Below are 11403 nucleotides of genomic sequence, written 5' to 3' on the forward strand. Positions count from 1 at the left end.
AAATGTTATGCCACTGAATTAGAATGCTTACTATACTGGCAGACAAGTTCAACTTATTACTAAGAAGGGATGGAATACAGGTTATTTATTTAATTTCCTTAGGACATACCGTAAGATATTCAGTAGACATATTATCTGGATTTATAAGCATAAGTTTTTTCTAGCCCCTAAACTCATCATTTTAATTTGTAATATGATACTAAATAGAAAAATCGATAACAAATTATCTTGTGTGATAATTCTTACCATACAGTTATCACTATATATCCAAAATATATAAATATATATATATATATATTAATGCAAATGGTGGGGGAGGGAGGTGAACAAAACAAAATAAAAACCTTAACTGTCTTCAGCAAAGCATAGCTTAAAAGGGTCAGACTTTCAAACAAACTGTTCGGTACTTTCTGGAAATCACACCCTTGGAAACGTATGTTGTCTCCTTTGGGTTCAAGAATTCTTTAGTTCTGACATGGGAAGTTTTCTTCAAATTCATGGGTAATATTTATATTTTAAAATTCAGTAACTGATAATAATCACTGATTGCTTGCCTATGATCCACAGGCTCCTCAGGAACATCAGGTAGGTCAATGCAGTTGGTGTTATTAATGGACTGTAAGTATTTGAATAAAAGGATTTCAGAAAAGTTGGGCATAAAGTAAAACTCACTAAGATGTTGTCCTGAATTTATGTTAAAGTCATATGATGTCAAAACATTGTAGACATATTAAGAATTCAAAAAAAAAAAATCATCAGATTTGTAACTGTATTTAAATTTTATTCTCTACATAGGCTACTTAACACTGTTTTGGCAAGGACACAAATACAAATTTGCTGACCAAATGCCAAGGTGAGAACACTTATTAACATGAATGGAAAACCATGAGACAACTACAGACTTGTTACATTGCGTATAGGGAGTCAAGCGCAAAATATATGTCTCTGGAGTGGACTATTTTATCTCTCACTCTAAAATGACTCTTTCGTCAGATCATGAGTATCACATAATGACCTGCAAGTAGATTTGACATGTAAAAAACAGTTATAAAGATATTGTACAAAAATCATAGTAAGTAGGTTCTCTAGGTTACAATAAGGAAAATATTTTAAGCTTTGTTTACTTTCATGCAAATAATTTAATGTTAGCAGTAGAATAAATCAGCATGTTACCATCTTTTCTCTAATATTCAGCACTAAAGTATAGGTGGGACCATTATGAAAAAATTTAAGCTCACAGTCTTTCCTCAGCTGCTCTTAAGTTAATGGTGCAAATGTCAAATGACACTCTGGGCAAAAGTAGAAGTTTAAAGAGACTTCAGTAGCCTGTAAAACTTTTTCTGCCATGGGTGGATCCAAATGCATAAAGATCTTACTATTTAAACAAGAATCCCCACAAAGATACATGAAAATAAAAGAGGAGACAGAAGAATATACAGGAATTCTGCCCATTTTCTTTACATGGGAGTTCACAAATGTTTTGTTAGTTATGCATTACCACATCCTGTTTGTGACCATGTTTGGGAAAGCTTCCTCTGTGAACTGGATAGAAAGTGTTAAATTGGGTCTTGGACAACATCTCTCTCTCTCTCTCTCTCTCTTTTTTTTTTTTTTAATTATTATTGTTATATTTTCTTCTTCGTTCTTTAGAAAAATCCCACAAAATTTGTTGCAAGTCTATTATTTTTTTTTTTAGTTTGTTGGTTGCTTTTTTGCTGTGCTGTTCTCTTAAAGATTTAAGCCTCTTGTCTCAATCTACTCCTTCATGTCAGTTTGATGTCATCCAGATTATTTGAACATTTCCCAGCAAATTCACTTGTTGCCAGTTAAAAGAGAAAGACTACATATCTATAGAATCCAGAAATTCATGGAGATTCAATTTATGTCTTACTGTTCTGGTATAAAACATGCTCAGTTTGAATTTTTAAATGGATCCAAAATTCATTTATTTTAAAGACAATTTAATTGCTAGATTGTAACAGGTTAATTTATACATTTATTTAAAGGAAATAAGTCTGTGTTAATTAGAAGAAATTTCCTACAAGCATAGCAGAAGGCCCTCAAAATGCTAGATTTTAATTGCCAATACAAGAGAATTAGAAAAATTCTGAAACTGATGTAATGTTTATAACATTTTAAACAATGTATTTTGCAGTTATCTCTTTCTTGCAAGTGTTGAGCCATATCTGTCAACACTTTAAACTCAGATGCAGTTTAGCCCACTCATTGCATAAAAAGCCTTGTTTAAAGGGCTGGAGTTTTGCAGCCAGAAATCTTCTTTCATAAAACAGTTTTCAAAACTCTTCCTATTTCACTTTAAATAACTACTCAAGCGATACTGTTAACATAAAGCTGAGACTTCCCATTTTCTTTTATTTGTCGTCTGGTCTACTTTGTTGTATTGACTGAATTCTTCAAGTATAGATCCTGTATCTGGCCTGTTTGAAGTCCTGTAATTTGTTTCCGATATTTCCCATAAAAACAATTTTTGGTGATGCCACTGAACTGGTGAATTTAAAGACTCAAGGATTTCCAAGAGTATTTCATTGCCAACTGTGTAACCATCCAGTTTTTCAGTCAATGATAATTTATAACCAAAATAAAAGGTCTGCAATTCTGTCATTTTTTTTTCCATGCTAGCACATGCTAACCGCAATTAAACTTAATGGCTGAAAGTACTTAAAGCTTTATTTGTCTTTATGAAAATGTGACAAATATTAAAAACATTCTGAAGCTCATTATAGTAAAGAATTGTTAATTAAAATTAAATATTACACCTACAATTTTTGATTGTTTATTTCTACGTGTTTGATTGATTTACACTGCCTTATTGAAGAATTGTAGGCATGTTTTAAAAGAACTATATATATGTTGGTTATAGCCTTTGAATCATGGTATATTGTTCTGTTCTTACAAAGTGGAAGTCCTTGAACAGATAATTACATAATTATTACATAATTACAAAATCTTGAGGCTCAGTTTTGCTTACTAACAAGTATTCCGTATTGCTGAAACCAAAATAAGTACTCTGCTTTGCTTAAGCCAAAGGAACAGCACAGCATAGCTTTTGAATGAAAACTGAACATCCTTGAAATATAAAGAAAACTTTCTGAAAGAGATTCTGAATGCTGTTCAGAGTAAACTCATGCCAGTTTACTTTGGTCTTACAACAAAGAAAGTGAATACAATAAATTATTAGCATGCAACTTGAGTTTGTCATGATCATAACAAATACAAATGTTACTCCATTTGGTATTTTACTTCTTTGTATTGCATTGACTTTGTAGATACCCAGCTATGAATTAGAAAAACCATGAGAAGGGGGAAGGATGTGGTCTTTTTTCTTTGCTATGTGTCTTTCTCAATGCAAGTAAAATTTTCTTAACATATTACATTCATCATGTCATATCTCTAGTTTCATTCAGCCCATGACTCTTGCTTTTCTGCCATATCAAATACGAGTTAATTCTCCTTACACAGCATTTAATGTTCACCTGTCATCTCTGATTTTTAATCTAATATAAGACTTTTGTATGTATTCTGGCATTCACTTTCCTTTGATGATGGCTTACTGACTGATGGCTTACTGATGATGGTCATACTGACTGGCCACTTTTGGATAAAAAAGTGAAGCCATGTTTCTCTGACTCATCTATTTAGGACAGATGGTTTTTCATGCCAGTAGCAATAATTAGGTGTCACCATCATATAAGACATCATATAACTTCTTTGCAATGTTATCATAATCACAGCAACACCCAAGCACAACTTAGCCCATCATCTGTAGTACCAGGGGCAGTACAGCCACATATGTTAGGGAAAGCAAAACAAAACAAAAACAAACAAACAAACAAAATTATTAGAAGGTTAGCTTTGAATGCAGTTTGAGAGCTGATTCATTCAGTGATCCATGCAAATGGAATCATAGAATCACAAAATGGTTTGGTTTGGAAAAGACCTTAAAGACCATCTAATTCAAAACCTCCTGCCATGGGCAGGGACACCTCGCACTAGACCAGGTAGCTCAAAACCCCATCCAACCTGGCCTTGAACATTTCCAGGGATGGGACATCCACAGCTTCTCTGAGCAACTTGTTCCTGTTCTTCACCACCCTCAGAATTAAGAATTTCTTCCAAATATTTAATCTAAACCTACTCTCTTTTGCTTTAAAACCATTACCCCTTGTCCTATCACTACACCACCTGACAATGAGTTCCTCCCCAGATTTCCCACAGGCCCCTTTTAGACACTGGAAGGCCACTGTGAGGTCTGCCCGGAGCCTTCTCTTCTCCAGGCTGAACAACCCCAACTCCCTCAGCCTGTCTTCATAGGAGAGGTACTTCAGCCCCTTGATCATCTTTGCCATCTCCTCTGGAAAAAAGCATGCCATAACTGAACTTTGCTGCTGTGAGACTGTAGTAAATGGCTAAGCCCCAAATAGGGTCACAATCAAAGTTTACGATTTATTAAATGAATAGAGGTAAGCAAACAGCGCTGGGTGTGCCAGGAGTCTCTGCTCCACCAAGAAGCACACAAGTTACATTAGGCGGCTGGTTTTTATGCGCCTAGGCTCCTACATATTCATTATTACTTCTAGAAAAGGCAGGGTTATTATAATTAGTTCCCGGAATCCAAACCCTCCTACTGGCGCATGCATATCAGTCTCCAGTGGCCCCTCTGGGGGTCTCTCGTGCTGAAGGCTCATAGTCTTCCTCCCAGGCTTTTGTTCTTGTCCTTCTCCTTTGTCCATCTTGGCCGGATGTCAGAGGCTTGTGTAGCATCCTCTGCAAGCTTTGTCTTTTAGTCATCCTTCAGCTTTACCCCTCTCCTTAATCTCTTGGCCAGATATCAGAGACTTGCATAGTGTCCCATACAATGGTCATAATAGTTAGCAGTTATTCTGAAACCCCTTTGTTCTCTTACCTCCTATTGACACAAATTGCTGGACTATTCCTTTGCAAGTTACAAGAACTATATACATCAACCACTCTCTTTTTCTTAGACTTGTGGTTATATAAGAGTATGCAAGAAGGTCACATTCGTCATACCGTGCAGCCCTAGCATTGTTCCGTATTGACACAAATCAAATGAACACATTTCACAATCTCCCATCTCCTTTTTCATGGTATTGATTCATGTTTTCCTTTCCAATCAAGTCAATACTTGCCGAATTGATATCAATTTTGGATCTTCGTTGAGATGTCTAGATGATGAAGATTGTAGAGCCCAACTCATTTTTGGCAACAAGTTTTACACAGAAAGAGAGTCCTCATCTGTTGAGAAATCATAGTAACATCATGTTGCGCTAGATCACATTATATTGAAAGGCATGAAAACAATGGCCTTTTCATCTTGGCAATCCATTTCTTTAAATACAAGTCTACCTTTACAGCTGTTGCCAACGTCAAGAAGCAGAGTAAACAAGCATGGGCTGAACTCTTATTAATTCTGCTACATGAGACAGCTACAAGAAAAACAAATAGTGTGTTTAAAGACTGTCTGGGAATCCTTAGACCACAGAAATTGTTGCTCTGTAGATAACCCCAAAGACAGACACATCCATGAAGCTGGAAACTATTTTCGTCCTTTCTATTCTCCCCTGCCTGACCACAATGCATTAATGGTCCCCCAGACTTTTGCAGCAAAACCCATGAATTGTCACCCTGAGGTCTTGACCCAATAAAGCAGGTGCTGAAATAAATATATATTTTACAAAGGACTAATAAAATGTCCAAGTAAAGGGGCAAGAAGAGAATGATGAAGCCATTGTTTGATGCCTTCAGGTAATTACTTAAGAGGTAAATAGTAAACCCACTGTTTAACTATTCTCATCCCTTCAAGTAGTTCTGCTGAGAGGACAAGCTATTTTTGGATTTGAAGATGCACACTTTTCCATTTGTTTATCTTCCAATCTTAACGTTGAAAGTAAAACCTTTTAGCATAAATAAAAAGATATCCCCATCATGGAAACCCCTTCTGCAGTTGAACTGCCATGCATAAATATGTTTTATTACCACTCCTTCGCCTGAAAATAAATAACACAGCTGATATGTTAATGCGGGGCTGGTGCTGAGCCACAGCCCAGTGATGCAGAAAGAGCTGAGTGATGCATCCAGACATCAAATGGTGAGGGGCATGGGGAGCGGATACTCACCTTGGTAGGTGGAAGAAGGAGCATGCTCCCATCCCCTCCTGAGAAGCAAGATCATGAGACTTCCCTGACAATTGCATAGCACCTTAGTTAGTACTGTAGCTTATATGATTCGGTACTTTTATTACACAGTGAGACGGTAAAATAAATTGGATTACCCAACAATTAAGACAAAGTACACATTGGATAGATGGCTTGCTATACCAGAGCTAAACTCCATGCTGTTCCACTCCACCTTTCAATTTTAAGTTGGAGATCAGTTTTCAATTGTTTTTAAATCGGCACAAAACACAATGCTACCACTGCTGTGAACCAATATAAAATGCTTATCCAAAAAATCCATGCCTTCAGAAGAGGTGGGTTACAGAGTGGATTATGAGAGCAGTGGGCCAATTATTTACCATGTAGCAAAGGAGGAAATAGTACTGAGAAATAAAATATCCCGGAAAAAAAAAAAAAAAAAAAAAAGATGCAAACAGCTCTTAATCAGACAGAATTAAAATAACTGAAATTTCAGCTGTAAAGCCACTGCTTTACTTTTTTACTCAGATGATATTCAAAATAGGGGATAACTTTAATGTTTTGTAACTTTTCTGAACAGTTTCCTAACAAAGGAACAGAATATGACTTCCTTATATTTGATTTTAAAGTGACAGATTGGGGATAGTAGCAAAAATCAGCCTTTGAATAATAGTGATAATATTTTGTGTGAATTTGAAAGAAAGGTGATGAGGATGAAAAGAATTGGGAAAAGATATATTTCCTTTAAAGTCCTGTATCATGACAGAGGAAAGAATAGCAACACATTTTATATTAGTTAGTACATTATTACTAACTAATTATTACTTAATATATCATTACATAATACATCATTAGCATGAGAAAACATTTTTTCTTCATTTGCTACCTGTGTGAGAGACTCTAGATATCACATTTTTTTGTTTGTTTGTTTGTTTTTCTCATTTTCTTTCAAACTGAAAATATTTTATCATGTGTGCAAGTGATGAGTGTTGTAGTATGACACAACAAAAAGCTCTTTTTCTTTAGCAGGTTGATTTATTGAAAACTCAGGAAGACATTTCTAGGAAAAAAAAATATATGAACGTGTAGGAGTAAACTCAAATCTCCACTTTAAAATGCCAGACAACTGCTACTCGTTAATGCACCATTTATGTATAATCGAAGAGATAGTATGTGATGAGAACACTTTGGTTAGAATAATGATGGCTGAGACCTTCACATGATTTACAGAGGATACACGGACCAAAATTACGTACGTTATTTCACTGTCCTCTTCAAGTGTGCAATCTTGGAGATGAGGGGAGTGGGACATTTACTACAGCCATTTATCACAGCTGCCTTAAAATTAATCAAAGAAAAAGCTAGTGCTTGTCCTAGATTCCATAAAAACTTCTGTCTTCTGTCCTACAAATACTCCCCACTGAGCTAGTATGTGTCTAAAAGAAATGTTACTATTAAAAGAGCCATTAAACACAAGCATGCTTAACTCTATTAGCACTCAAAACTAACACACCACAATTCTTTGCAGTTCTACATGCAAATGAATGGTCTGTCCAAAGCTCTTGGAAGAGCTTGAAGAGATGGAAAGAATGATTTCAATTTCCAATGGGCCCTGCCTTAGGCTTTAACCAAGTGCCCTGACAGTGCAAAATGTGAAGATATCATACCAGTCATTACAGTGATGTTCTAATAGGAAAGATTAGATGTAAAACTTAAGTCAACATGCTGTCCGAACCACTACTATGCAACATTTAATTGCATAATATATATATTGTCAGTATATCTAATGTTCTGGTGATCACTGGACTAACAGACAGTGGAAGTTCATATGCAGGCAGTTCTCTAACTTTCACTTCTGTAGGTCATTAAAGCAAATGAAAATGCTCTGCAGCTGACATTCATCATTTAAAGAAACACATTACATTTTTTGTATATATTTCTCAAGCTGGTTTGCCCCAGGATATGTTCTCTAACTTCCATTTCTTGCAATATACCTTACTGCAAGAAATTGCTCTAATCTTACAACTAAATTTACTTCTCTAAAGTATTTTCCTGACATTCCTCTAGTCTCTAAGTTACTGACTCTCTGACACTGTGATTGTTCTCCAAATGTGTTACGTTTTCCACAATTAGTTATGCCTTCAGAGTTTCACATGTAAACTGGGGGAGGTGACTTCTGGATATGAGGGCTCTCATTTCACCATGTACAAAGCGATGCCCTCCCAAATAAGAAAGACAGAGATTTTCAGTGGGCAGGCAGGAGCACAGCATCTGTCTCCTGTTCCCACTGTGTAGCTCAGGCTGAGGATAATGGTCCCACCAGCTACCTGTGGTCTACAGTTATTTCTGGGCAGCTTTCATCCCAGGCTTCATTCTTCCTGGTCTTACAGCCTCAGCCAGCCATGCCAGGACGCAGTATATCCAGATATGCCCCCAGAGAGTCTGAGACTGCCTCCCCAAGAGGCAACAGAACTGGCCAGTGATCCCTGTCCCCAACATCTCACCCTGATGCCCACCCTGACCCATGGATGCTGCCTGCAAGGGATGGTGCCAGGCCTGGGTGCTCACAGTACCCACTGTACACAGGCACCACCTGGAAAGCTGCAGGTGCCACAGGGGTCCCAACAGCGGTTAAATGAGGCAGAGAAATGGGCATCAGTGGCCTGACTATGCTTTGTTCAGCAGGGCTGGCACAGTCTGAGAGCACCCTGAAAGCAAAGGAGCTGCAGTCTCCAACAGAAGGCTTTGGGAAAACCTGAACAGCAGCACCTAATGTACCAGAAACCTCATAGTGAGAGAAGGAAAAGCTATGTTTCTTTCTGGCATAAATTTCAACAGAGAGTACTTCAGCCCTAAAAAAGTTAATAGCTGTAGCTTGCCATACAGCTTCCCGTACAAGAATGCTATTTATATTTATTTATTTATTTTACTTTCAAGCTTTGACTTTAATTTTTATGCTTCAGGTTTGGCTATTATGTGGCCAAATTTCTCATAATGAGTTGCATATCACAAATGGCCTAATAGAGATGACAGCTAATCCTGACAATATCCAGACTCTCTGCTGACAGTGCCAATTGGCTCATTGTGTACAGGAGGACAAAGAAGAAAGCGTTAAAAGCACTATTGTACATATAATACAATCTTAATTTAAAGTGCATCAGGAAATGTAAATGATATTAAATAATATTTAAGATAAATTGTGATGTCAAAGTAATTTAAAAATCCTCTCTGCAGATACTACGCCTATTTTTCTACTTTCTTGTTTGGAGAGAGGAGTACACATTACATCTTCTAACAGCTCAGTGCTGCTGCATTTTAAATACAGATTTTAATAAATGTGCCAATACAAACAAACCATGCAAAGTAGTGAAGAGCATATTGTGATATATACCAGATATAAAACTGTGAAGCTGTACATAAAGTAAAAATACTAGGGAAATAAAAAAGAAATCTGGAAGAGTACCTAATTGAAGGCCATTAGGAATAGCAATCCATCACAACACGAGTTCTTTTTAGTCTGAAATTGTGGAAGCAAGTCCAGACATTATTTAAGGAATACACAAAAAAAAATACAGAAAGGCTTGTCCACCATAGCAGGATGCTTATGCAGCAAATTTAACCATTGAACCATGGCTGCCCTTGATATTTAAAGACATCCCATGCACCAGAATGAAAAATAGGATGGGGTTGCACTACTTCCAGATCTCTGAACACGTTTTATATAGTAAACTGCACAACAATCCATCATGTTCCTAAGCATAGTGGTAGTGACTCAAATTCTAAGGTAATAACTCTTTCAGCATCTGTAACATTTTTCTTCTCAAAGAACTACAAACATTAAAGAGGATGCATCACATAACTAATGTATGAAAACTGAAAGTATCTCTGTGCTGAACTATCCAAAGTGATATACCAGAAAACTGCCAAAGCAAAAACAGCCAATTACACAACACTTTAATCCTAAATTCTCTTTGCAGAAGGTTGTAGCATAAGGAATAGTCTTTTCCTTTCCTTTCCTTTCCTTTCCTTTCCTTTCCTTTCCTTTCCTTTCCTTTCCTTTCCTTTCCTTTCCGATTATAAATAACCTGGATTAACGTTGAAACCAGCCCACTCCAGATACATCTAAACACAGAACAAATGAACATAATAAACAATGTAAGACTGAAAGCTGTCAAAAAATATTTTTATCTTGAAAATGGCATACACAATCAAATTAATGCTGTTCTGAACAATTGCATTGGCAGGGCCAATTAGTGGTTCGATAAATAACTGAACTGATTTAAGCAATATGGCAATCACCTTGAAGTTAGAGAATGAACATGGCCAGTGCACAGCCTGCCTTCATCAGCTGTTCTATTTGAATAAACAGGCCAGGCTGGGGACTGTGTGCCCATCTCATTCAGGTTCTTCTGGAAATCCTATATACAGACCCCAGAGCAGGCTAGACTCCTTTTTGGAGTGAAAGGCACAAAACCAATCTGGTATCTGAGACATCAAGAACATGCTTTCCTCTTTATTTACCCTTGCTTTTTCACCAGGCTCTGCTGAATGTATCCTCTCCACAAAAAGTTGTCCTTCCCCCCCCTTTTCAGTATTTAAAGGCCCCAGTCCTTTCCACCCCATCTGTGATGTAAGGTTTCCTAAACAAGCACTAAAGGCACATTTTTGCACCATGCAACAGGAACCAGGTACAGACCAGAGCTAAGACTCCCTGGGGTAGAGCCAGGTGTGAGCTGGTTCACCCACTGCCTCAAGTGAGACTGTACAGGTCTGGCTTACACCAGTGCCAAACACTCAAGCCTGACACTGGAATTTCTGATTCTGACAAAAAAATGAACAGCCAGAGTTAGCTGCCAGCATTACACCTCTCTTCAACTGAAGGGATTAAGATAAGGCTTGAAAATGAGTCACTGAAAGCTGACTAATCCTCAGCAGACACATTAGTTTACTCTGCTAGTTAATTAGGTATGTCACGTCGGCAGGGTAAGACTGCTCTCCTGCAGGCTTTCCCGCTGCATGCTGATGTGTTTCTCCAAGCACAGATGAGGAGGGAAAGCTGACTTGAATTTGTACCCCAGAAGGTTTGTCTCCCTCTCTCAGCACAGGAATAACTACAAAAGCACAACCAAACCCCTGAGAGAAATACAGCAACTAAAGGAACATGAGCCTACAGCTTTTATTCCTCAGAGGTGAACACCTGTTATCATTTATTTAAAACACTTCCCTGGAG

This window comes from Aythya ferina, assembly GCF_964211825.1.
Source record: "Aythya ferina genome assembly, chromosome: Z".
Lineage (NCBI taxonomy): Eukaryota > Metazoa > Chordata > Aves > Anseriformes > Anatidae > Aythya > Aythya ferina.